Here is a 27,954-nt window from a genome sequence, read left to right on the forward strand (position 1 = left end):
ATACACTGTTGAAGTCTCCACCTACCAGCAAATGACCGAATCCGCCCAGCAGTATTAATTTCCTGCACCATCATCATACCCACATCTGACGCATACAACATGTCCCGAAAACGCTGCTATTCTACATGCGATCTGATAGTATTAGTGTCAATTATCGCTATTTTGTATGCCTGGGTCCGAATATCCGTCATCTGGCGAAAATCAGGTCGCAGGTCTCATTAAAGATACTCACAAGGGAATCTTCCCATCGCACCCCCTCAGATTTAGTTATAAGTTGGCACAGTGAATAGGCCTTGATAAACTGAACACAGATCAATCGAGAAAACAGGAAGAAGTTGTGTGGAACTGTGAAAAAGCAAAATATACAAACTGAGTAGTCCATGGGCCACATAAGCAACATCATGGACGAAGTGTGCTTAGAAGCGCCGTGGTCCCGTGGTAGCGTGAGCAGCTGCTGAACGGGAGATCTTTGGTTCAAGTCTTCCCGCGACTGAAAATTTTACTTTCTTTATTTTGCATAGTTATTATCTGTCCGTTCGCTCATTGACATCTCTGTTCACTGTAATAAGTTTAGTGTCTGTGTTTTGCGACCGCACTGCAAAACCGTGCGATTAGTAGACGAAAGGACGTGCCTCTCCAATGGGAACAGAAAACATTTGATCGTAAGGTCATAGGTCAACCGATTCCTCCACAGGAAAACACATCTGATATATTCTATACGACACTGGTAACGGCATGTGCGTCACATGACAGGAATATGTTGTCGACCCACCTAACTTGTACACTTGGCGAATGGGTAAAAAGATTCTTCTACGTTGCCCTATTTAGGTTTTCTTGTGGATGTGATAATCACTCCCAAAAAAGTGATGAAAACATAAGAGTCTGTCACATAACCTGAAAATAAAAAATTAAAATTTACAATTGTTGGAAGATTTGAACCTAGGACCTTTCGTTCCGCAGCTGCTCACGTTACCACGAGACCACGGCGCTCCTGCATTCCTATCGTCCTTATTGTTGCTCATCTTCCCTTGAACTACTCAGTTTGTATATTTTGCTTATTTTTTCACAGTTCTACACAACTTCTTCCAGTTTTCTCAATTGATCTGTGTCCAGTTTTTCAAGGCCTATCCACTGTGCCAACTTATAACTAAATCTGAGGGGGGTGCGATGGGGAGGTTCCCTTGTCAGAAGGTGTCCGTCCGACGTCTTCTCCGTGGCATTAACTGTACTGACTTATGGAAAGGTGTGCGAGTGTGATATCTTCGTCCTGCTCAGCTCAGTCAGTATAAGCGAGGGTCTCCATTGTGGCATGGGATGTACTGGTATGTAGAGTTCGTGAACCTTCTGCAGCATCATCCTCCGCTGCTGAAGAGCATGGACGGTTGGAACGACGCGACATCTTTTCACTATCCGAATGCACTCATTCAGTGACATCTGGCGGCTATTGATCCATAGCAGACAGGTTTATATTGCCAGAGTCATCAGGTGTCTCAGCATGAGGAGGGGACGATTCTCCAGAGTCGAGGCAGAGCTTCTTGGGACGTTCGGGGAAGTTATTTACATGCCCTGATCCCGGCTTCCGGTGCTGCTGAGTCCTGTAGTTCCTGTTACTCTGCCACTGCCAAAGCATTCGTGGACACCTCCACTTAAGTTTCCATGTCTTGTGTTGTCTGGTCGTCCTCGTGATGCACCACCTGCAACCTTGAGGGCTGGAGTGGAACAGAAGCCATTTAAAAGGCATTGTGGCCAGATGGACCCTACGTCACCTGCGGTACTGGTTCGATATACGCTTCAACATCGGCGTCACCTCCACGTCGAACGTCGATACGTATGTCAGCAGTGGTGACGTAGTGGTCTGTGTCCATATGTCTCCTCTGGATACACGGGTCTGCTTTTCACACACTCAGATCTAAGATGTCCTTCACCTAGAGCACGTCTCAAGCTGCCCGTCATAGATGACAATGGCCACACAACCACCTTCGCTCAAACATGAGGGTAATCCGCACCTGTAGAACACCTTTCAGCGCTGGGTACATGCTAAAACTTGCCCAGCGTTCGGCTGTATGACTAATTATTCTATCGTATGACTGGAGTGAGTCAATTACTTCGAAGGGCAGATCGAAGATTCGAATCGCGCGCACGCTCAGCCTTACACGAGCCACTACTACGTTGCTGATATGATCATCAGAGTGTCGAAACTGCAATCCTCGTTTGGTGGATTATATAATCGTATTACATTCTGCGTCGTCGACCATCTTGACATAAACTGTGCTCCTCACGATTGATAAATGAATTCCAATGAGCTCCGTGTAATTAATTTGCTCCTCATCCCTCAAGAAACGTTCGATTTCGTATGCTTTCGGTCTAGCGTAATCATTAGAGAAAAACTGTACCGTCGTTTTCCGAAACGTGTGTGTGAACCGTGGTAAAAATTGCTGTTTTGAAGAGCGCGCCGCAGAACGTAGTGTGAAGCAGTCTCCATCCGTTTCTGGCGGTGGCGCCGCTGTGGCAATCACAGCTTTGGTGTCTCCTTATGGTGGGAAAGGGGAAAGGTTGCCTGTTCACGTACATTTAAGGGGCACTATGAGCTCGCCAGTCAGTCAGTTTGGGTCAGTCTCTCGTCCCCAACTTGCTAGTCTGTCTCTCGTCCGCATTTGTTAGGCAGTTAGTGTCTGTCTGGCGTTCGGAGTGTTAGTATGTCTGTCGTTCGGATCAACCTTTAAAGCCGGCAAAATGAGAGTCTTTCCACTCCGCCAGTAAGAGAACTCAGCGAGTGGTCGCCCGGTGGGGGCATATTTCCTGCACCGGAGTCTGCGCGTTAGACCGAGTCTTCTCGAGTTTACTCAGGCAATGGTTATTGGCGGTTGGATCGATCGGCTGGTCGGTAGTGCACTGAGACACAAGATGACTTGTCCGTCTTGAGCGTCGGCGCATGTGAAGTCGCCACGTGAGTCCAGTACGCCGCGGCGTATAGCGAGGGGTAGTGGCTTTGCGGTCGACACGAGAGCAACAGGAGTCAACCCACGACATCGGTCTGGCCGGTGCGAGCTGCGGCGCCGTGAGACGGGAGATCGGCGCGCCTTCTTGTCGTAAAATCCTTGGACTCGACTTTGTTGCTAAATATCACGCAAAAATTGACCTTTCACAGTGTACAGTTGAACTTGGTGGGACATAGTTTCCGCTAGGGGTAATAACTACAAGCGTTACACCGTCGTAAGGTTCACTGGTCGTGAGGGTGGTACCTAGTAAATTGCAGAGACAAGTACTAAAGATCAGTTCATGTGATACAATACCAAAAGGTTCAGGGAAATTTGCCTGGGTACCATAGATACGGACCTACATAAGGATACATTGTATGTTGTAGAACCCCTGGTAACCGACGAAGAATTGGGTAAGTCACACTGTTTTCTACGCAGACACACAGTATACGTCAGTGACATGGACGGAGATTCTATGGTTCCAGTCAGTCAAAACAAACAAGCAGAGGATGCAAACATAGAGAAAATATATGAAGATAGTGAACAGGTCGCTCAGTACGTAAAAGAAAAGCGAAATCAATGATCATGAGGGACCGGAATGCAGTTGTAGCGGAAGGTGAAGAAGAAAGTGTTACTGGAGAATGTAGGCTTGTTAGCAGAAACGACAGTGGAGGGAACTAGTTCAGTTCTGCAGTGAATTTCAGCTCGTAATGTACGAGGGTTGACTGAAAAGTAATGCCTCCACCTTCGTAACTCTTCAACAGTTGGCAGCATTGGTATGCGACAGATACTGGCTTGTTCCGTAGCCTCTTCTCTAAAGCTCCAGTTGGCAGGAAGTCTTACCATTGAAAGGTTTTGTTGTTACAGCGTAAAGTACGGAACGCTGTGCAGACGGTCGGTCTATGCGATTTAAGCAAGGTGCAATCATTGAATTTTTGACAGCATAAGACGTCATCCCAAAGGAGATTCATCAGAGAATGAAAGCAGTTTGTGTTGATGTGAGTACTGTGTGTCGTTGGGCGAGTAATTTTAAAGATATTGAGGCTGGAACATCTGACCTGCGTGACAAACAAAGAGTTGGACATCCTGTGACAGCAACCAGCGAGTTTCACAAGCAAAATGTTGACGGATTGAATCAGGACGATCGTCGTACCACTCAGACAGAAACTGCAAGCACAATCGTCACGTCACAAGAACGTGTGGATCACATTATTGCTTTGCGTGGCTATCGGAACATCTGTCCACGATGTGTATCCCGGATACTGACTCCTGAAATGAAAGCGCACAGACGTGAAATTTGCCAGGAACTCCTCTCGCGTTACGAGAATGAAGGTGACGCCTTTTTCCATTCAATTGTGACAGGAGACGAAACGTGGGTACACCATTATGACCCTGAGACGAATATAGACAGAAAGGCTTGCCCCAGAAAAAGAAACTCAAGACGCAGCCCTCATCTGGAAAAATCGTGGCCATAGTGTTCTGGGACGCAGATGGTGTTATCCGTTTGATTTCCTTGATCGTGGAACAACAATAAATTCAGAGCGTTACATCACAAAGCTGCGAACTCTGAAACGACGGCTAACAAGGATTCGAAAGGAAAAGGGAAATGTTTTCCTGCAGCATGACAATGCCAAAGCACACACTTCACGTGCCACCACAGCAGAACTTCACGGACTGAACCTCACCACCGTACGGCATCCTCCATACATTCCAGATTTAGCAACGTCTGACTTCCATCTGTTCCCGATAATGAGAGACGTTCTGCGGGGACATCATTATGCTTCTGATGAAGACGTTGAGAGAACTGTGAGACTGTGGTTGTGGAAACAGAGTGTCAACTTCTTCCGTGACGGCTTCAGAAAACTTGTTCATCGTTGGCAGAAATGCATCCAATTGGCTGGTGATTATGTGGAAAAGTGAATATTGGTATTTAAAGGTCACATTCTAAGGATTATTTCTGCGTTTAATTTATTAAAATATTCCCACCCAAACACAATTAACGAAGGTGAAGGCATTACTTTTCATTCAAGCCTCGTAGAATGTTGAAGAGTAGGCTGAAGTTTAACAAAAACTGGTTCAAATTACTCTGAGCACTATGGGACTTAACTTCCGAGGTGATCAGTCCCCTAGAACTTAGAACTACTTAAACCTAACTAACCTAGGACATCACACACATCCATGCCCGGGGCAGGATTCGAACCTGCGACCGTAGCGGTCGCGCGGTTCCAGACTGTAGCGCCTAGAACCACTCGGGCACCCCGGCCGGCGAAGTTTAACAGGTTAGTCAGGAAGAATCAATACGCAAAAACGTGGGATACGAAAGGACTAAGGAGTGACGAGATACGTTTGAAGTTCTCTATGGCTACAGGTACAACAATAATGAATAGCTCAGCAGACAGTGCAGTTGAAGACGAATGGACATTTCTAAAGAGGGCAATCATAGAAGGTGGAAATAAAAAGTTAAGTACAAAAAAGGTAACAACGAACAAACCATGGGTGACAGAAGAAATACTTCAGTTGATACGTGAAAGAAGGTGGTACAAATACACTCCTGGAAATGGAAAAAAGAACACATTGACACCGGTGTGTCAGACCCACCATACTTGCTCCGGACACTGCGAGAGGGCTGTACAAGCAATGATCACACGCACGGCACAGCGGACACACCAGGAACCGCGGTGTTGGCCGTCGAATGGCGCTAGCTGCGTAGCATTTGTGCACCGCCGCCGTCAGTGTCAGCCAGTTTGCCGTGGCATACGGAGCTCCATCGCAGTCTTTAACACTGGTAGCATGCCGCGACAGCGTGGACGTGAACCGTATGTGCAGTTGACGGACTTTGAGCGAGGGCGTATAGTGGGCATGCGGGAGGCCGGGTGGACGAACCGCCGAATTGCTCAACACGTGAGGCGTGAGGTCTCCACAGTACATCGATGTTGTCGCCAGTGGTCGGCGGATGGTGCACGTGCCCGTCGACCTGGGACCGGACCGCAGCGACGCACGGATGCACGCCAAGACCGTAGGATCCTACGCAGTGCCGTAGGGGACCGCACCGCCACTTCCCAGCAAATTAGGGACACTGTTGCTCCTGGGGTATCGGCGAGGACCATTCGCAACCGTCTCCATGAAGCTGGGCTACGGTCCCGCACACCGTTACGCCGTCTTCCGCTCACGCCCCAACATCGTGCAGCCCGCCTCCAGTGGTGTCGCGACAGGCGTGAATGGAGGGACGAATGGAGACGTGTCGTCTTCAGCGATGAGAGTCGCTTCTGCCTTGGTGCCAATGATGGTCGTATGCGTGTTTGGCGCCGTGCAGGTGAGCGACACAATCAGGACTGCATACGACCGAGGCACACAGGGCCAACACCCGGCATCATGGTGTGGGGAGCGATCTCCTACACTGGCCGTACACCACTGGTGATCATCGAGGGGACACTGAATAGTGCACGGTACATCCAAACCGTCATCGAACCCATCGTTCTACCATTCCTAGACCGGCAAGGGAACTTGCTGTTCCAACAGGACAATGCACGTCCGCATGCATCCCGTGCCACCCAACGTGCTCTAGAAGGTGTAAGTCAACTACCCTGGCCAGCAAGATCTCCGGATCTGTCCCCCATTGAGCATGTTTGGGACTGGATGAAGCGTCGTCTCACGCGGTCTGCACGTCCAGCACGAACGCTGGTCCAACTGAGGCGCCAGGTGGAAATGGCATGGCAAGCCGTTCCACAGGACTACATCCAGCATCTCTACGATCGTCTCCATGGGAGAACAGCAGCCTGCATTGCTGCGAAAGGTGGATATACACTGTACTAGTGCCGACATTGTGCATGCTCTGTTGCCTGTGTCTATGTGCCTGTGGTTCTGTCAGTGTGATCATGTGATGTATATGACCCCAGGAATGTGTCAATAAAGTTTCCCCTTCCTGGGACAATGAATTCACGGTGTTCTTATTTCAATTTCCAGGAGTGTATGTTCAGAGAAATTCAGGAATACATAAGCACAAGTCCGTGAGGAATGAAATAAATAGGGAAGGCAGGGATGCTAAGACGAAATGGCTTGTAAAGATGTGAAGAAATCGAAAAAGAAATGGCTGACGGAAGGACTGATTCAACGTACCGAAAAGTCAAAACAACCTTTGGTGACATTAAAAGCCTGGGTAGTGACATGAAGTGCGCGGTGGAAATTCCATTATTAAATACAGAGGAGAGAGCGGGTAGGTGAAAAGAGTACATTGAAGGCCTCTACGAGGGGAAAGATTTGTCTGATGTAATAAAATAAGAAACAGGAGTCGATTTATAAGAGATTGGGGATACAGCACTAGTACCAAAATTTAAAAGAACTTTGAAGGACTTCAGATCAAAAACGGCAGAAAAGGTACGTAAAATGTCAGAATTTCTAAAATCATTGGGGGAAGTGACAAAAAAACTACTATTTACGTTGGTGTGTAGAATGTATGAGTCTGGCGACACATCATATGAATTTCGGAAAAATATATCCACACAATTGCGAAGTCTACAAGAGCCGACAAATGCGAGAATTATCGCACACTCAGCTTAACAACTCATGCATCCAAGTTGCTGACAAGAATTATATACAGAACTATCGAAAAAACTGGTAGTTCAGAATAGGGATTGAGAGGAAATCGAAGAAAGGCGGAAGTAATGAGATGTAGCAGAAATGAGAACAGCGAGAAACCTAACGTAGGTGAAATTAAGGAATTCAGCTACCTAGGCAGCAAAATATTCTATGACGGAGGGAGCGTGGAGGACATCAAAAGCAGACTAGCACTGGAAAAATGGGAATCCTGGCCAAGAGAAATCTACTAGTATCAATTTGAGAAAGAAATTTATGAGAATGTACATTTGGAGCACAGTATTGTATGGCGTGAATCATGGACTGTGCTGAACACAAGCAGAAGAGAATCGAATCATTTGAGATGTCGTGCTACAGACGAATGTTGAAAATTAGCTTACAGGTAAGGAATGAGGAGGCTCTGCGCAAAATCGGAGAGAAAAGGAGTATGTGGAAAACACTGACAAGGAGAAGCTATCGGACGATAGGGCATGTGTTAAGACGTCAGGGAATGACCTCCATGGTACTAGAGGGAGCTGTAGAGGGCAAAAACTATAGAGGAAGGCAGCGATTGGAATATATCCAGCAAATAATCGAGGGTGAAGGTTGTAACAGCTACTCTGAGATGAAGAGGGTGGCACAGGAGAGGAATTCCTGGTGGGCCGGATCAAACCAATCGGAAGACAGACGACTCAAAAAAAAAAAAAAAAAAAATGTAATTACCCAGGACAGATACGAATTCAGATCACAATAAAGGGTGAGGAGCAGACTCAAGCTTAAGAGAACAGTGCGGAAGCATCAATGCGGAAGGAAGTGGAACGCTGAAGTGTTGAGGGGGGATGAGATACGTTTGAACTTCGCTAAAGATAGGTTTACTGTGAATAAGACAATAGCCAGTTCGTCCAAGACGAGCAAATATCTCTAAAACGAGCAAACGCTTCAAAGACCATCATAGGTATTTGGAAAGGTACTGCGAAGAAACATTGGGTAGCAGAAGAAATACTTTAACTGATCGACAAAACAAGGTCGAGCCGGGAAAGACAGGAATATAGCAATAAAAATCAGTTTGGAATGAAATAAAGAGGAAGTGGGGGGAAGCGACAGAAAAGCAGCTGAAGGTGAAAGTTGAAGAAACAGAAAACAAAATGAAAGTCAGAAGGAGTGATTCAGCATACAGAAAAGTCCAAGCAACTTTTGGTGGCATTAGAAGGAAGAGCGATCACAATAAGAGTGCAGTGCAGATTTCATCGTTAAACGACAAGGAGAGAGCCGATAAGTGTAAAGAGTACCTGGAAGGCATCTGTGATGGGAAGGACGTGTGTGGTGACTTGATAGAAGAAGAAATTTGATTGTATAGAGGATACATAAGCTGTTTAGTACTAGAGTCGGAATTCAAAAGAGCTTTGGAAGACAGAAGATCAAATTGGTAGAAGAGACTGATAAAATTTTATCGGAGTTTCTGAAGTCATTAGATATTTTGCATCTATAGCCCCACTATAAGTTGACATGTTAAATCTATGAGACTGGCGACATACCATCAGAGTTGTGGAAAAACTTCATCCGCACAATTCCGAAAATAGCAAGAGGTAGTTACCGCGGAATCAGCTTAACAGCTCATGCATCCAAGTTGCTGACAAGAGTAATACACAGTCGAATGGAAAAGGCAATTGAGGACCTGTTAGATGACTATAAGTTTGGGTCAAGGAAAGGTGAAGGTACCAGAGAGGCAGTCCTGGCGTTGCAGTTGATACTGATAGCAAAAATGAAGAAAAGTCAATACACTTCTTGTATCCCGCCTGGATAGGAGGCGCGTGGGTCTCTTCCTGTGAACGAACTGCTCCTGTCATATAGACCGAGAGTGAAGGAAGGGAGTAGGAGAAGGAGAAGTGAAGCACTTCGGTACTGCATGTAACTTTAACACTTTTAGTAGAGTCAAAAATACAAGTAAATATCAAATGCATACATAACTTTGGCTAGGATGAGCACGTAGGTGTGAAGCCGTAGTCAATGTCTAATCCTGTGAAGTTAGGATAACTGTTGTATATAATCTCAAAGCTAACAAATACTTGTTGCTGTCCAAACTTTAACTGAACTTAACTAATACAAAGTCTCAATAGCAAGCTAGCCCACTCGGTTGTAGAAGCGATATTTCCTGGCCGTCTGCTCTTGATGAAATGGGGCAGAAATCAAGACGGCACTCGCTGAGCTCCACAGCGTCGGCCAGAGGGCGCTGTGGCCGGCATAGTTAGTTTTCGCTCGTAGTGCCAACTTACGAGAGCGTGCACCTGCGTTGTGGCATCGTAACTATCGACACCACAACACTTCTCGTACATTCTCTCGACGGCAGAAAGCGATCGACTATGTCAATTGGTGTAACATATTATATTCTGAAGGAGAAGACAGGATATCCACGGAGAAGGTACTAGTAGAGTTCGAGGGGCGCTGTCGGCAACAAGAGACGAATCACGTGTCACGGATCGAAAACCTTGTAGAATACCCCATCATTTACAATCGAATGGAAGAGTTCAGTAACCATTATTTTCATTGGCGAGAGGGTAAGCGCACTGCAGAACAACAGCTGGAAGGAGCATATCTGTTCTCCAAGCATGAGGACGCCTTCCTAACCAGCCACAGCTAGACGCTGAAATTTACAATGTCTGAGAAGTCAAAAACGAAATACGGAGACCGTGGGAGATGTTATCAGAGCTATACTTTGAGGCCGAGGCAAAGCAGGAGCGGAAGGAAGCCCACGGGATGGCCTGGTGTCGTACCATTGCTTCGAAAGGGACAGAGTGCTCTGGACATTTTCCATCTGCAAACCTGATGTGGTTATGGTAAACTGCCATGTGCATGGTCGTGCTAGGAGAGTGGCACTACTCGATCTACAAAGCAGTAGGTTGCTGATTGACGGCACAACCTGTGATGTGTTAGGAGGAGCTTTTCATCTCCCAGTTATCGTAACAACGGCCCCTTCCGTGAATGTGACACAGCCTTTGTTATACTGGGCAAATATGCCATTTGGAGCTACTTCCAGCACAGAATCTACCTTAACGACATCCTGGAATCCGCCTTTTTTCAGTCACTGTACGAACTATTAGTAAGTCAGAAAAAACTCATTACGATGGAGCAGATGTTCCAGCACGTGCATCAATACCGTGATAAACGATGGAGTAAAATAATGACGATGAGCGACTCAATTTCTGGTACAGCCGTTGTAACTCTGCTATGTGTAAACTGTATTTATGTCAGGTAGAAAATCGCCTTCTCACTTCAGCTACATGTGCAACGGTTGATCGCCTTACTAGCAGAAAATACGAATTAATTTAATAAGTAGCCAATGAAAGTTTTAGTTTGTGGTGAATTAGAACAAGGAGAATCAAGCTGTATTGTGCGTATATATCAAACCATGATATGTATTGTCAAGATTTTTACAGAGATGTGTACGGACGACGATCAAGTGGACCGGATCTCCGTAACAGGCGCGGCGCGCTGAGCGACGGTCTCGCCTCGTGAAGCTGTACGCTTCTCAGACAGTAGGGGTGTTGCAAGGCACCTCAGAGGCTGGATGTTCTGGTGCAGGAAGATGTATTCTGAACGCTGACACTGCAGAAGTAGCAGCTCAGGGCCTCTGAAAGGAGGCGTTGCTACACCATTACCGCACCGGCAGTGCTATGTAGTAGCTAACAAGGCAGGAAAGCTGTAGCAATGATGTCATGGTTGATAAATTGGCATGCCTGCGCTTCACTGTTGTTATAACTTTGAGGCCGGAAGCGCTATCGTTGCAAAATCATTAGTGGACCGGACTCGCTCGAAATTTAGACAGGCATCGTAGCAAACAGCTAGGTGTAAGCGGAGGTCAACGACGGGCTACAAGTCGAGATAACAAGATTTCATAAACGCTGTCCTCGCTAATTGCGGGCTTCTTCCTTGCAGTGGGTGTGGATGATGCTAGCGTAGCACCGTACGACTGGCGGGCTTCCTGCAGGCCGACTTCCGACCGCTGTTGGACCACATACCTGACAAACTGTCACAGCCTATGTTGGCAAACGCTGTCGCCGATCAGCATCTCCTGTGTGGGTGCACGTCACTGCCGTGAGCGACCACCGTCAACACTGGTTTTTATGTCACCTCTCCTAATGCGTTTCGCACTGAGTAGAGCATTATCGAGCCAGCTGCTGCGGTGTCACGTCACTACTCTCCTATTAGCAAAACACGACGTCATCCAATTCGGCTGCGTGCAATACAGCAAACAAATAGCACACTTGGGATCACGTAGTCAACACAACACTGGTTTAAAAACTTGAAAAAAGAGAGAATACTATCTTCTGTTACATTTTTGGTCTACCAGCGACTGATGCTAAGCTTGGAACTAACTAGTTAACTAGCTCACCTTGAAAAACAGGGGCGATTTGTAAATATCCGTCCTCAAGGATGATAACTTCCAGGCAAGTTCTTTTTCGTGAAACCTTTATTAGATTCACCGGTTTCGATAAAACACAGTTCTCGTCATCTGATCTCCATAAAGTCGTTAACTGTTTCACCGAAAGCCTTCATCTAATGTACAGGTTTTACAAATAATGTGATCTTAGCTATGAAGTTGTCTTCCTTCGAGTTGGAACTAAATATTACCTGTTTCGGTAAAATTTCTAGATACACAGGTAAGACGTAGACGGGGTGACTATGTAAGGGTTTCTTTCAGCATATTCACAGCATAGGAGAAGCGTCTTTCATTCATAATTAAAACGTTTTCGGTCCCGGATTCGAAACCCCCCACCGCTTAAATTTTGATTAATAATCAGCATTGGTAGCCGAAGACTTCCGGTATAAGAAGTCAGCCTCATTCTGCCAACGGCCTTTTAAAAAAGAGCGGAGAAGTGGACAGAGGTTCAGAGCATCATCTTGTCCGTGGGAGGGAAACTGCCCCTGAAGGCGGAAGAATCAGCGATGTTCAACAGCGTGAGGATGCAGAAGGCAATGCAAACCACTTCATTAAAGACACATAACGTGTATTCACAGGACATGTGGCCTGTAATTGAAAAGTGTCATCATGATCTCTCCACTGGCAAAATATTCCGGAATAGTCCCCCATTCGGATCTCAGAGAGATGTGGTAGATTCTTTTATGTGTTTGTCTATTTTTTGTTTGTCTGTTGTCGATGTATTATGCTCGCAGTAAAAGGTCGTAACAACGTGATAAAATTGTCTATGATAGTGCTGTTAAAAGAATTACTGTTTGTTGCACGTATGAAGAGTCTTGGGAGAGACGGCTGGATATTTTTAGCAACTATTCATACATGAGATTGCAGGTTCGAGTGCTGTTGTCCACGTCTCTTCCCGTACACGTCGCATTCAATATGAAACAATTCTGCTATTTCAGTACTTCCAAAAATACTAATAAAGGTCGTGACGCTCACCTTTGTTCTCATGAAATAATAACGGTTTATTGTGTCTCTTGTACAATTCTCCACATAACATCAAAAGAAGCGAATAGAAAGCTCTAGTTACCCTTAGTTACGAGTAATATTCCGAGCCAACGATATAATTATCATAGAGTCTCTCAGATAACGTCTTCGCCACTTAGCTTTCTCACAGTCGATTCAGTAAATTACGTATTTATTACACTACACATGCCTCCCTAGGAGTATATGAGAGTACTGAAGGTCGATTATGAACTCCTACCCACAGTTGTTCATTATTTAACACACACGTATAATATCAACAAACAGATAACACATTTAATATTTGTTTTGTGAATGATGGTATCGTATGGTGTGTGTGTGTGTGTGTGTGTGTCCACTACAGTTCTCAATACTGGAAAACAAAAAGACAGTCCTGGATTTATATCTTGCCTCCTCATTCGAACATGGATAACGGGAAAACCAGGCAAAAAATCGCATCGAGGCCTTCAGTATTGAGAATTGCAATGGTTTTCTTTATTTGTTTGTATAATGACTCGCTGATCTTTAATTGTGCTGAATAGAGGAAAACTTTAGATGTTTTACAATCTTCTGCTCCAATACATAAAATTATTCTCTTCAAACGTCAACGAACGATGCTGGTCGTGATGAGCGACGTTGCAGACGATGGGAAGATCGGGATCGAGGTTCTGGTTCAGGGTTGATGACATACATGAACACTACTCTTGCATGGGATTGGTTTGGGACGCAGCTCACGGATAGGACACGAAACATTCGAAATTAAATATTAGAGTTTTACAATAGTACTCGATACACCTGTAAGAGATGGATGAATTTACATATCAAATCCATTCTCACATAACGAATCTGTGATCTTGAGATATTCGGATTTAGAGTTTATTGTCATGAATTCCCCAGGCAACACTGTAAGTTTTAATATTCAGTTCGCTCATTTGTCCTTTTTAAACTTTCATCATAATAAATTTTTCTCTGTTGAGCTTTTCTTTTAATCACTGATAATGCCTGACGAATCTTTGCCTCCCTAGATTCTTCATTGATTGATACTTCAGGTAGACAATTTATCCACTCATTATTTTCTTTTAAACATCAATTCTGAGGGTGTATAGCTGGTTGAAGTGTGTGATAAATTATTGTAAACTTCTTCAAATTATTTTAAATAGTCCACCCACAAAGTTTGTTTATGGTGACAATAAGTCCTCATAAATGTGTTAACTTCTCGGAATAGCCTCTTAATTGGATTGGCTTCTGGATGAAATCTAGAAATTAATAGTTGTTTAATCCAGCTTTCCTTCAAGAATCTTTTCCATCTGTATCCGGTGAAATTTGATGCATTATCAGATAATAAAACGTTGGGTTTTCCAACACCTGGGATATAATCAGTGATGATTTTCTTAATAATTGCCTTTGCAGTACAAGTCTTGATCGGGTACTATTTTACACACAATCAGATGCAACAGTCCTCTTGCTCCATGATTCAGACTTTGCCTTTTGGCAAATCTGACAACTCCTTATGGTAGTTTCAAAAAATGGTTCAAATGGCTCTGAGCACTTTGCGACTTAACTTCTGAGGTCGTCAGTCGCCTAGAACTTAGAACTAATTAAACCTAACTAAGCTAAGGACATCACACACAAGCATACCCGAGGCAGGATTTGAACCTGCTACCATAGCGGTCGGTCGGCTCCAGACTCCAGCGCCCAGAACCGCACGGCCATTCCGGCCGGCAATGGTAGTTTGTACAACCTTTCTCAAGTTAGGAATGTGACAGTATCTACCTATCTTCTCTGTACATTTACTTACCCCACAATGTGCCCAGACTACGTGTGTATGCCATATTAATTTCCTTTCATAATCGTGTAGAATGCAGACACACCATTGGTTCGATTGGGAATGTCTTCTATGGAATAAGACATTGTCATGTAATTGATACATCTCTTTCAGTTTAGGAGAGTCATTTGCCTGTATCTTCTGAATTACTTGTCCATCGAGGATCTTCTAGTTGTAAATGGGTCATGTCTTTGCACATCTTAATGTAACTTCTTTTTTCAACATCCTTCATTAATAAGATTTTGAATTCTGTTGTTTGATCTTCTATTTCTTCAGATTCAGTTAATCCTTCTGGTAGCCTGGAAAGAGCATCAGCTATAATACTCTTTTTCCCGTTGACATATATCGCTTCAAACTGGTACTCTTGAAGTATTAGTATCCATCTTGCTAATCTTGGATGAAGGAGTTTACAGTTGTTTAGAAAACTTAGTGAATGATGGTCACAGTACACTCTTGTATAAGCACCAGCTAGGTAATAGTGAAACTTTCTAAATGCCCATATAATTGTTAAGGCTTAAAGCTCGGTGATTGTGTATGCTCGTTCGCAGTGAGTGAGTGTCCGGCTTGCAAAAGATATGGCACAAGAAATAGTTTTATTGTCAACCATCTGAATTTGAAATAGGCAAGTTCCTAAACCATATGACTATGCATCTGTCATTAGTCAAAAGTCTTTTGTCATGTCCGGATGGTGTGGTATGGGTGCATTGACAAGTGCCACTTTGATTCTGTTGAATGCTTCCTCGCAATCTGGAGTCTATTTTCATGACACATTCTTCCTAAGTAAGGATATTAATGCTTCTGAATTAAGATCCTGTATCGGTATAAAACAACGATAAAATGAAGCTAATCCCAGAAATGCCTTTAATTGTGTTCGGTTGCGTGGTGATGGCGCGTTTTCTATTGCGTCAATATTCTTTTGAGCCAGCAAAATCCCATAGGATGTAATTAAATGTCCTAGGAAATTGATTTCATTCAAGGAAAGCTTGGATTTCTTCAAGTTAGCAGTTACTCCTGATAATCTGAAACTTTCTAAGACTCTTCTAAGGATTACAATATGTTGCTCCCAGTTGATTGTGGCAATCAACATATCATCCACAAATGGGGTAACCAATTCACGCAGCTCAGGTCCCAAGACGGTATCCAACGCTGAAATAAAAACACCTGAACTCACGTTTAAACCAAATGGTAATACCGTGAATTGATAACTGCGGCCATTTTAAAGGAATGCTGTGTACTTCCTTGATTCCATGCCTAATGAAACCTGCCAAATGAGGATCACAAATCAATTGCAGAAAAAATCTTGACACCAGGAAACTTATGGATTAGTTCGTCTATATTGGGAGGTTGCGTTCTCACAGGAAGAATAATTTTGTTAATCTCCCTAGCATCCAGAACCAAACGTACAGTATCGTCTAACTTTGGTACTGCATGTAGTGGACTGCAATAATGACTGTTGGATGGTTCAATGATGTTCCAGCTAATCATTTGCTGCATCTCCCGATCGGTAGCAGATCTTAATGCCCATGGAATGGAGTAATATCGGTGACAGTAAGTTTTGCGTGGCCTAATATTTAAATGGCACATATAATTTTTGATAACACCCAGTTTCTTATCAAATACCATGGCGGCTTTATCAACTTAATTTCGATCCTACGGCAGTAGCGTTCATGCAGTTCCTGCTTTTGAAATAAATTAACTGTCAGAGGTACACCATCAACAGTCAACATGAGTTTACTGGAGGCGAAATCAATAATTGCATTTAACTCTCTCAGTAATTCATGTCCTAAAATTAAGTCTACGACAAGATTTGGGACAATTAGGCACGTGCAATCAATGACTCCATTACCTAAATTAATTTTAATTCTTGTCTGTAATTTCACTGACTTGGAGCGTCCTCCTACAGCACCTAATATTTTGCAGTTTGCCATGGGTAAGGTCGGTATATTTGCTCGTTACTGTACCCTCTTCATGAGAGCTGTGGAGATAGCATTTACACTTGTGCCTGCATCCAATATTGCTGTGAATTTAAAACACTCAATATTAACTTCGATAGCCGCTTTGGTAGTACGCTTCGTGGCTTAAAGTTACAAGTTTTATCACCTTCAAGCAATTCTTCCCTGATATCTGCATGGTTGTATCTAATCAATTTTATTTTATTGTCACGACCCCATTCACAAGTTCCGACCAGCCTTTCGGGGATAAAGTTGGTCGATTTAGTTTTCCTGTCCATTGTTAGGTAAGTTGTGTTCATCACTAAGGTCAGTAATTATTGGGGAGTAATCTCTCCAATTATTGTTGTTAGTGTTGTGATTGTGTGGAGTATTGTTGTTATTGCGTGACTGGTTCCAACCTGATGTTCTGGGATTTTGATGATATCCAGGATTATATCTTCTTCCCTGTTTCCTGTTGTTATGGGATTTGAAACCCTGTTGGTTACCATTATCCTGACGAGAACGACTATTTGATCCGTAACTCTGTCCTTGTTGCCCATTATCGCTATTTGATTGTTGTTGCCTGCTGTTGTTGTGATTACTATTGCTATAGTTCCTTTCATTTAAACCATTGATCTCATGTGGATTGTAGGACCTAGCTTTAATATCCTCTAATAGCAAATCGACTGCATCGACTGCTGTCAAGAATTCTTCCAGGTTATTGTCGTTGACATGCAACAATTTTGTTTGTATGTCAATCGGCAATCTGGATTTTAATACTCGTAATCAAGTCTTTGGAAGAAATTGGTTCAGACAAATATTTTGTTTGGTTGAGATATCGCTCAAAATATTTCTTGAGTGTTCCAAGTCTTGAATTATATGTTTCTGGGTTATATACTTGCTTTCTTATCCTTTCCTGTATTGCAGGAGACCAATATTTGTCGATAAAAGCCTGCTCAAAATCTGATTACATAAGACAAGTGTCTATTGCCTCACTACTCCACATAGCTCCGTCTCCTATCATATGTCCACTTAAATAACTAATTTTCTGTCTTTCTGTCCAAATCCTGGGTAAAACTCCTTTAAACGATTTTATGAACATGATAGGATGAATAGTTTTCTTTTCTGGATTGAAAGTTGGAAATTTTCTATATTTAATAAGTTTTTCTTCCACATGAAGTGTTGCATAATCTGATACACGATCCTGCGTGCCACTACTATATGGGGAATTGTCAGTATGTCGATGTTCATGTACACCAGCATTTTGTTGGATGCGAGATGGATTAACTCTCTCGCTTGTGTAGACGTTCTCGGAACCTACTGACTGATAATCTTGGTCAAACTGACGCATATCGTCAATTTGTTTACGCACCTCTTGCAGACCTTAGAAAAATTCTTGGTGTGCAAGCTCTGTGTCTGTCAATACTTCTTCGAATTGTTTCCGAATTTTCAATAAGTCGTTTGATAATTCTTTGTTCTGAGAATCTTTGTCATTTATAGCTTCGGTGACTGCAGATTGAACTTTCTGCTCAACAGCGTCCGCTAATTGCGAATCACGCTCACCGAGCCACTGACTAAAAACATCGGAAAACTGTTCCATCTCATGTGTAAGCTGTTGCTTAACCACGTTAGCTTGCCCTATTGTAGCCTTATGTAACTCCTGTGACAGTTCTGTAACTGTGGCCGATAGCTGCTCTTGCTTTTGTGACACTTTATCAAATTCTAACTGATGATTGTTAACCGCTTCGGGTAGGTGCTTGTGTGCTTCCCGAAAAATTTCAAACTCTGTTATTAAAGCTGTCTGCGTAAGAGAAACTTGTTCTATTTTAGTTTTAAGTTCCTCTTGCGTATTTACAATCTGCATTTGTAAAGCTGTTTTCATTATATTAATCTCTGATTTAAATATCGACTGTGATTCTGCTATTTTTTTTTGCAGAGCAGACTGTAGTTCGTTGTGAGACGCACCTTGACTTTCTCGAAATTCTCGAGACATTTCCTCTATTCGTTTCAGTAAAACTGTCATAGGGTCAACTACCTCCTGCACATTAGCTTGAGGCACACTAGTTTCACCCGATTGAGCCATCTTGGTTTGAGATCGTGTCTTAACCATATAATCTCACAATAATTAATACTAAATGATCCGTTAAAAACGTGGGTAACATATACTGTTTACTCAGTAGCTAATGACGTGATAATGGTTATGCGGATGACCGTTTTGTGACAAATAGTCGTATTGAACTGACACACAATTTGTAACACAAACTACCGCTAATCTACTAAGGAAGTATGTGCCTATCTACAATTAACTCTATGCTACTATCCATAGACGAGTCAGCAGAATAGAATATGACAACGTACACTTACTCCTTGTAGATAACTGCGTTATAGACTGGCATATCTCCTCTATTTATCTCCTTTGTTGTAACTTTGTTCTCTCGTTTCGTCACAAATGGTTACATGGAAAAGAAAATACAATTAACATCACACAATATTAATCACAATACACAAACAAACTTTTGTTGCTATGACAACCGTGTGTGTATGCTGATGTATTGTGTCCTGATCATCTGTCGCCAAATGTGGTAGATTATTTTATGCGTTTGTTTATTTTTTGTTTGTCTGTTGTCGATGTATTATGCTCGCAGTAAAAGGTCGTAACAACGTGATAAAATTGTCTCTGATAGTGCTGTTAAAAGAATTACTGTTTGTTGCACGTATGAAGAGTCTTGGGAGAGACGGCTGGATATTTTTAGCAACTATTTATACATGAGATTGCAGGTTCGAGTGCTGTTGCCCACGTCTCTTCCCGTACACGTCGCATTCAATTTGAAACGATTCTGCTATTTCAATACTTCCAAAAATACTAATAAAGGTCGTGACGCTCACCTTTGTTCTCATGAACTAATAACGGTTTATTGTGTCTCTTGTACAATTCTCCACATAACATCAAAAGAAGCGAACAGAAAACTCTAGTTGCTCTTAGTTACGAGTAAACCCCAGAGAGACTAATATTCCGAGTCAACGATATAATTATCATACAGTCTCTCAGATAACGTCTTTGCCACTTAGCTTTCTCACAGTCGATTCAGTACATTACATACTTATGTCACTCCAGAGGGGACTGCCACGGGCGAGGTGACCATGAAAAGACATAGAATAAGAAACGAAAGGATAGCGATCCAGGAGTCAGGGCGTGGAATTCAGAAACTTGAATGTGGTAAGGAAGCTAAAAAATCTGAAAAGGGAAATTCAAAGGTTCAGTCTAGTTATATTGGGGGTCAGTGAAGTGAAATGGAAAGAAAACAAAGATCTCTAGTCAGATGACTATAGGTATTATCAACAGCAGCAGAAAATCGTATAACGGGAGTAGGATTCGTTATGAATAGGAAGGTAGGGCAGAGAGTCTGTTACTGTAAACAGTTCAATGATAGGGTTATTCTTATCAGAATCGACAGCAAACCAATACCGACAACGATAGTCCAGGTATGCATCCCGACGACGCAAACGAAAGATGAAGAGATAGAGAAAGTATACGAGGATATTGAAAGGGTAATACAACACGCAAAAGGAGATGAAAATCTAATAGTCATCGGGGACTGGAATGCAGCTGTAGGGAAAGGAGTAGAAGGAAAGGATACAGGAGAATATGGGCTTGGGACAAAGAATGAGAGAGTAGAAAGACTAACTGAGTTCTGTGATAAATTTCGGCTAGTAATAGCGAAAGTTCTGTTCAAGAATCACAAGAGGAGGAGGCATACCTGGTAAAGGTTAGGTGATACGGGAAAATTCATCTGTTCAAGAATCACAAGAGGAGGAGGTATACCTGGTAAAGGCTAGGTGATACGGGAAAATTCATCATGGGCAGACAGAAATTCCGAAATCAGCTAATGGATTGTAAGGCGTACCCAGGAGCAGATATAGATTCAGATCACAGTGCAGTAGTGATGAAGGGTAGGCTGAAGATTAAGCGATTAGTCAAAAGAATCAATACGTAAAGGTGTGGGATACGGAAGTACCAACCATTGACGAGTGGAAGTTCCCTGAGGCTATAGATACAGCAATAAAGAATAGTCCAGTAGGCAGTAAAGAAATGGGCATCTCTAGAAAGAGCACTCACAGAGGAGGGAAAAGGAAACATAGGTACAAAGAAAGTAACTGCAAAGAAACCATGGGTAACAAAAGAAATACTTCAGTTGATCGATGAACGGAGGGAGTACAAAAACGTTCAGGGCAATTCAGAAGTACATAAATACAAGTCGCTGAGGAATGAAATAAATAGGAAGTGCAGGGAAGCTAAAGCGATGTGGCTGCATGAGAAACGTGAAGAAAGCCAAAAAGAAATGATAGTCGGAAGGCCTGACTCAGCATATAGGAAAGTCAAAAAAAGAATCTTCGGTGAAATTAAAAGCAAGGGTGATAACATTAAGAGGGCAACCAGAATTCCATTGTTAAATTCAGAGTAGTGAGTGAATAGGTGGAAAGAGAACATTGAAGGTTTCTATGAGACGGAAGATTTGTCTGACGTGACAGAAGAAGAAACAGTAGTCGGTTTAGAGGAGATTGGAGATCCAGTATTATAACCAGAATTTAAGAAAGCTTTGGAGGACATAAGATCAAATAAGTCATAAGGGATCGGTAACACTCCATCAGAATTTCTAAAATCATTAGGGGAAGTGGCAAAAAAACTACTAATCACGTTGGTGTGTAGAATGTGTGAGTCTGGCAATATACCGTTTCACTTTCGGAAAAATATCATCGGCGAAATTCTGAAGACTAAAAGAGCTGACCAGTACGAGAATTATCGCATCAACTTAACAGCTCATGCAACCAAGTTGCTGACAATAATAATATACAGAAGAATGGAAAAAAAATTGAGGATGTGTTTGTTGTGGATTGGCCAGAGCGCCAACCCACAATAGAGGAAGCCGAAAGGCACGCGTTTAAACTCACGCAGGCTGGCGTGAGGTCTGGAACAGGTAAAGTAATTGAGACTAGCAAGTAAAGTACGTAGCTTCTTGAATACTTAACTTTAATCCATAATTGGTGAACATCGGTCTGACGGTACATGCATCACAAGATAAATAGCAGTTGATAATGGCGCCTTGCTAGGTCGTAGCAAATGACGTAGCTGAAGGCTATGCTAACAATCGTCTCGGCAAAGGAGAGCGTAATTTGTCAGTGAACCATCGCTAGCAAAGTCGGCTGTCCAACTGGGGCGAGTGCTAGGAAGTCTCTCTAGACCTGCCGTGGGGCGGCGCTCGGTCTGCAATCACTGATAGTGGCGACACGCGGGTCCGACGTATACTAACGGACCGCGGCCGATTTAAAGGCTACCACCTAGCAAGTGTGGTGTCTGGCGGTGACACCACAGTGTTAAATGACAAACTGTTTGGCTTTCTGAAGGGTAAAGGCACCAGAGAGCAAGGCTGACATTTCGATTGATAGCGGAAGCAAGACTAAAGAGAAATCAAGACACGTTCTTAGGATTTGTCGACCTAGAAAAACCGTTCGACAATGTAAAGTGGTGCAAGACGTTCGAAATTCTGAGATCCTAATACTGAATCCCTGTCTCTTGCTTGTCGACTCGTGTTTCTTCTTCTCTCACGTCATCAGTCAAGTCGTCCCCCTGATAGAGGACTTCAGTATACCCATTCCACCCACCAACTCTCTCCTCTGCATTTAACAGTGGGATTTCCGTTGTACTCTTAAAGTTACCATCTCTGCTTTTAATTTCGTCGACGGTCGTTTTGACTTTTCAATATGCTGAAACATTCTTTCAGACAATCGCTTCTTTTTCGATTTCTTCGCAGTTTTCATGGAGCCAATTCGTCTTAGCTTCGCTGCACTTCCTGTTTATTTCATTCGCAAGTAACTTTTGTTTCTGGATTCCTGACTTATGCAGTGGAGCGTTTTTGTACTTCCTTCTTTCATTAATCAGCTGAATCATTTCTTCTGTTATATATGGTTTCTTTGCCGTTGCCTTCTTTGTACCTACGTTTTTAATCCCAACTTGTGTGAATGCCCTTTTAAGGGCTGAACTGCCTATTAGGCTATCAATTATCCAGTATTGTAGCCTCAGAGAACTTCAGTCGTATCTCTTCACTCCCTAGTATTTTCGTATCTCACTTCTTTATGCACTGATTCTTCCTGACAAGTCACTTAGACTTCAAACTAACCTTCATCACTACTACATTGTAAACTGAGTCTGTATCTGCTCCTGGGTCCACATTGTAACCCACTAGCGATATCTGGTTTCGGAATCTCTGCCTCACTATGATGTATTCTAAGTGAAACCTTCCCGTACCTCCCGACCTTTCCCAAGTATACCTTCTCCTGTTGTGTTTCTTAAACAGAGTATTCGCTAGTACTATATGAAATTTATTGCAGAACTCAATTACCGTAGTCTTTTTCCTACTCGTTTCTACTTTTTTTGGTTTTGCTTGTGCCTTTATCTCGCGGTTTCGCAGTGTCGGCATTGTTAGAATCGGATTTGGCAAGGTTAATGTTAGGGGTGGCCACCACCCCGTAGTTCCCGAGACGGAAGTAATTTACCCCAGCTGTCTGCGTCAAGTGTAATCCATGGAATAGTGTGAACGTGTTCGGATGTGCGCGGGTCGTGTAACTGTGAAAGGACGGGGGGACCAGCCCAATATTCACCTAGGGGGATGGTAACATTAAGAGTGCAACGGGAATTCCGCTGTTAAATGCAGAGAAAAGACCGTATAGATGGGAAGGGTACATGGCCTCTTTGAGGAGGAAGATTTGTCTGATGTGATAGAAGAAGAAACAGGAGTCGATATAGAAGAGATAGGGGATCCAGTATTATAATCAGAAATTAAGAGAGTTTTAGAGGACTTTAGATCAAATAGGGCAGAAGGGATAGATACAATCCCATCAGAATTTGTAAAATCATTGGGGGAAGTGGCAACAAAACAACAATTCGCGTTGGTGTTTAGAATGTATGAGTCTTGCGACATATTATCTGACTTTCGGAAAAATGATGGAAAAGAAAATTGAGAATGTGTTAGATGACGATCAATTTGGCTTTAGGAAACGTTAAGGGCACGAGAGAGGCAATTCTGACTTTGCGGTAGATAATGGAAAAAAGACTAAAGAAAAGTCATGATACGTTCATAGGTTTGGTGGACCTGGAAGAAGTGTTCGACGATTTAAAATGGCGCAAGATGTTCGAAATTCTGAGAAAATTAGGGGTAAGCTATAGGGAGGTTCGGTTAATTTACACTAAGTAAAAGAGCCAAGCGGTAATAATAGGACTCGACGACGAAGAACGAAATGTTCGGATTAAAAACGGTGTAAGAAGGCATGCAGTCTTTCACCCCTACTGTTCAATCTGTACATCCAAGAGGCAATGATGGAAATAAAACAATAGTTTCGGAGTGGAATTCGAATTCAAAGTGAAAGGATGTCAACGATACGATTCACTGATGACATTGATATCCTAAGTGAAAGTGAAGAAGAATTACATGATATGCTGAATGGAATGAACAGCATAATGAGTACAGAATATGGAATGAGAATCAATCTAAGAGAGACGAAAGTGATGAGATGTAGCATAAATGAGAATTGAGAAAATCTTAGCATCAGGATTGATGCCCACGAAGTAGATGAAGTTAAAATATTCCACTACCCAAGCAGCAAAATAACCAATGATGGAAGGAGCAAAAGTAGAATAACTCTGGCAAAAATGGCATTTATGACCAAGACAAGTCTCCTAGTATTAAACATAGCCGTTAATTTGAGGAAGAAATTTCTTAAAATGTGCATTTTGGGCTTGGCATTGTCTGGTAGTGAAACATGGACTGTAGGGAAACCAGAACAGAAGAGAATCGAGGCATTCGAGTTGTGGAGCTACAGACGCATGTTGAAAATTAGTTGGACTCATAACGCAAGTAATGAAGAGGTTCTGCGCAGAATCGGAGAGGAAAGTAATATGTGGAAAACACTGAAAAAGAGAACGGACGGGGTGGCAGGAGATCAGTTAAGACATCACGGGATTACTTTCATGGTAGTAGAGGGAGCTGTAGAGGGTAAAAACTGTAGAGGAAGACAGAGATCGGAATAGAAACAGCATGTAGTTGAGGACGTAGGTTGCAAGTGCTACTCTAAGATGAAGAGGGTGGCACAGGACAGTAATTCGTGGCGAGCCGCATCTAACAAGTCAGGGGACTGATGACTCAAAAAAGGAAAAACAAGTTCAGGGTCTGTAGCCTCATGCCGTTGATCACTGCTGATTCGTCCTCCTTTTAGAGGCATTTCCCCTCCCCAAGGGCAAGAGAATGCCTTATACCTCGTCCACCCTCTCTGACAAGGCCGTTAGCTGAAAGTGGTTCGAACCCGGGACTGAGGACATTTTGATTACTAATCAAAGACGGTACACTTATACCAGGATGAGTAATATTACGCGCGTAAGATCTGCGGTTACTTTGTCGCGTGTTGTGGTTGTTGTGTGGTGGTAGAGTGGGCGTGCAGATGTCTTCCATAAATGCGAGAACCATGTTTAATTTTGTATGGCCTGAGCGTGACTTATATTTTAAGTGCCACTGTACAGAAGGTGTATTCTTTTTATAATGCTGTGAACGTACTGTTTATGCCGTTTTACCAAAAAACTTGTTATTTTATCCTATGGTAGTGATGTATTTTGTATTTCATGTTCTACAGAAAATTGTACTCAGAAATGTGCATAGGTAGTCCTGTAAATGGTTGATAGTAGCTTCGCTTTAGTAACTAAATTATGATAGGAGTGTCATAGATTTACATTTCTCTTGGTGCTAATTTAAGTAGTCTTAATGAAGACAGAACTGTTGTCCTGCGTTCAACTGCACAAGCCAGTTTTACTGTCTTGCTTCTGACTGTGGTCACGGGCAGATACTGTAAACTGCCACGTCCAATCACATCAGTGTGACTACTGACTATGTTTGACGTTAACATTCAGTAACCAGTGACAGAAGGCAGGTGGCAGCACTAGCAGTGGAGGGTATATACAGGTTGTCAGGGGAACGTGGAAAACAGTGCAGTCGTTGTCGTAATGCGGAAACTGAGTGACTTATGTGACTTACAAAAGGACACGATCATTGGCTTTCGGCCCAAGGGTGGAAACATTTTCCAAATGGCTACGTTTGAAAAATGTTCACGTGCAACTGTGGTTAAAATGTACTGTGGAAGGCAAAGTCGCGCTTGCACTGAGGCAACTTTGGTACACCACAGGTCTTAGATGACAGCAGTGAATGATGACTGCAGAGATGTGCACAGGCAAACAGACGTGCAGCTGTTGAGCAACAGACAAACCAGATGAACGATGAAGCTACCAATAGCCACTCCTCAACAACCCTTCAGCGAACATTGCTGTGTATGAAACTTCATGGCAGGTGCCTGATTCATGCAGCGATGCTGACAGCTGTTCATCAGCGACGGAGATTGGAATGTGCAAGCCAGTACATCAACAGGACGGCCATCGTGTCAAAGTAATCCCGTTTTATGCTCTATTGGACCGGTGACCGTTGACGAATACGACCGTCGAACGTCTGGAAACGAACATCCTGCATGTTTTACTATCTGGAGAATGCATTTGTGTCATTCCCTGGACGGTCTCGTCATTTCGGAAAGCATAATGGACAGCACAAGTTTGCACCTGTCCGTGGGTCCACGTTCACGGCTACATGCAGCAGAACTGTGTAACGTGTCACACAGCTCGTAGAGTCATTTGAAGAGCACAATGATGAGTTTACCATATTCGTCTGACCCTTAGACTCCCCGGAATTAGTCGAGAATCTGTGGGACTGCCTCTATCGGGCTGTTCGCTATGAGTACTTAACCGAGAATCCTAGCGCAACTGGCCGTGTCACTAGAGTTGATATGGCTCTACCTTCCTGTCGGAACCTTCCGAAACCTCATTGTCTCTTTTCCTGAACGTTCGCGCTACAAAAGATGGTTATTCAGGCTTTAGGCAGGTGATTCCATTAATGCGACATGAACATGTATTGTTGGCATGGTTGTATCTTTTGTTTCGAACTCTTTTGAATTTTGTTTTCATTGTGCTAATAGTATTTTAGGTGTTTATTCTCGTGTTCAGCCCTGCCTTCAAGAACTATATTCGGTTGTAAGTTAAGTTCTTAACAAATTCTTTGTGAAACTCAGCTCACACCTTCACAACTATCAACCCATTCCCCACTCCACTGATTACGTACACTATAGTCTGTTATATTAAGTTTTCATTATTATTAATCAGTCAATTAACATTATTAACAGTCAGACACCATGAGGATAGCAGACCCTACGTTGTCGTCTGTGACAAGTCTATCTTACATGTTCTGATGAAATTAATATCCCGCTACCATAACCTCAGCATCCCCCATAAAATTTCACCTTACACTTGTCCTTTGTCATGACGTCTGTGGGGCTTTTATTATTACATAAAATAATCCGTCTTTCTGATGGGCGATGAACAAACATATATTTGACTGAGTTCTGTCACATGTCGTCATCAAACTTAACCACTTTCTCGTTACGATCGTTCAGTGGCTTGGCGCTGGCTTTATGTTTTGTGATCGTGGTTAGATGTAAGTACAGTGCCAGTGAGTGGAGCATCTGTATATTATCTTCTTCTTGACGAGCGTTGGTTGCACCACCGCAAGCCGTAAAGGAAAGGGGCGTGGAAGCAGAGTGGAGTCCAATGGTAGAAGCCGGGGCAGCATCACAGTGGTGTCCGCATTATAAAAGCAGGGCTGGTTGGCGTGCTAAAACTGACTGTCACGCGAAAGGCGCTGGTTTAGTTTTGGATGTGTCGGTGTTTACTCGGATTGATGGGTTAATATGAATGATGAAGTGTTTTATTTTTCAAGTGAGACGGAGTTTATTGAAGATTATTGGTCTTCCTTACGGGAGTATTACGGTACTATACTTGCAGCCAGCAAAGAATTGATCTGTTAAATTGTACAATCCTATCTCCAATATAACTCTGTGCTTAAAGATGTTCGCTATTTTGGTGGCTTAAGTTACTGGTGTATTAGAAGTGGACAAATTATTTCCTGTATGAAACTTAACTCCGACGGTAGTAGCGGTATGAAGGAATCGATAGTATAGGTCTGTGATGTTATTCTGTGCTAACTCATATTGTTTTCGTCTCGCTATTGTCTTTCTGTATTTTACAGCACAGGCCACATTTTGTTGGTTTGATATGGCATATGATAGTGT

The sequence above is a fragment of the Schistocerca americana genome, chromosome 4 (assembly GCF_021461395.2).
Source record: "Schistocerca americana isolate TAMUIC-IGC-003095 chromosome 4, iqSchAmer2.1, whole genome shotgun sequence".
Taxonomy (NCBI): domain Eukaryota; kingdom Metazoa; phylum Arthropoda; class Insecta; order Orthoptera; family Acrididae; genus Schistocerca; species Schistocerca americana.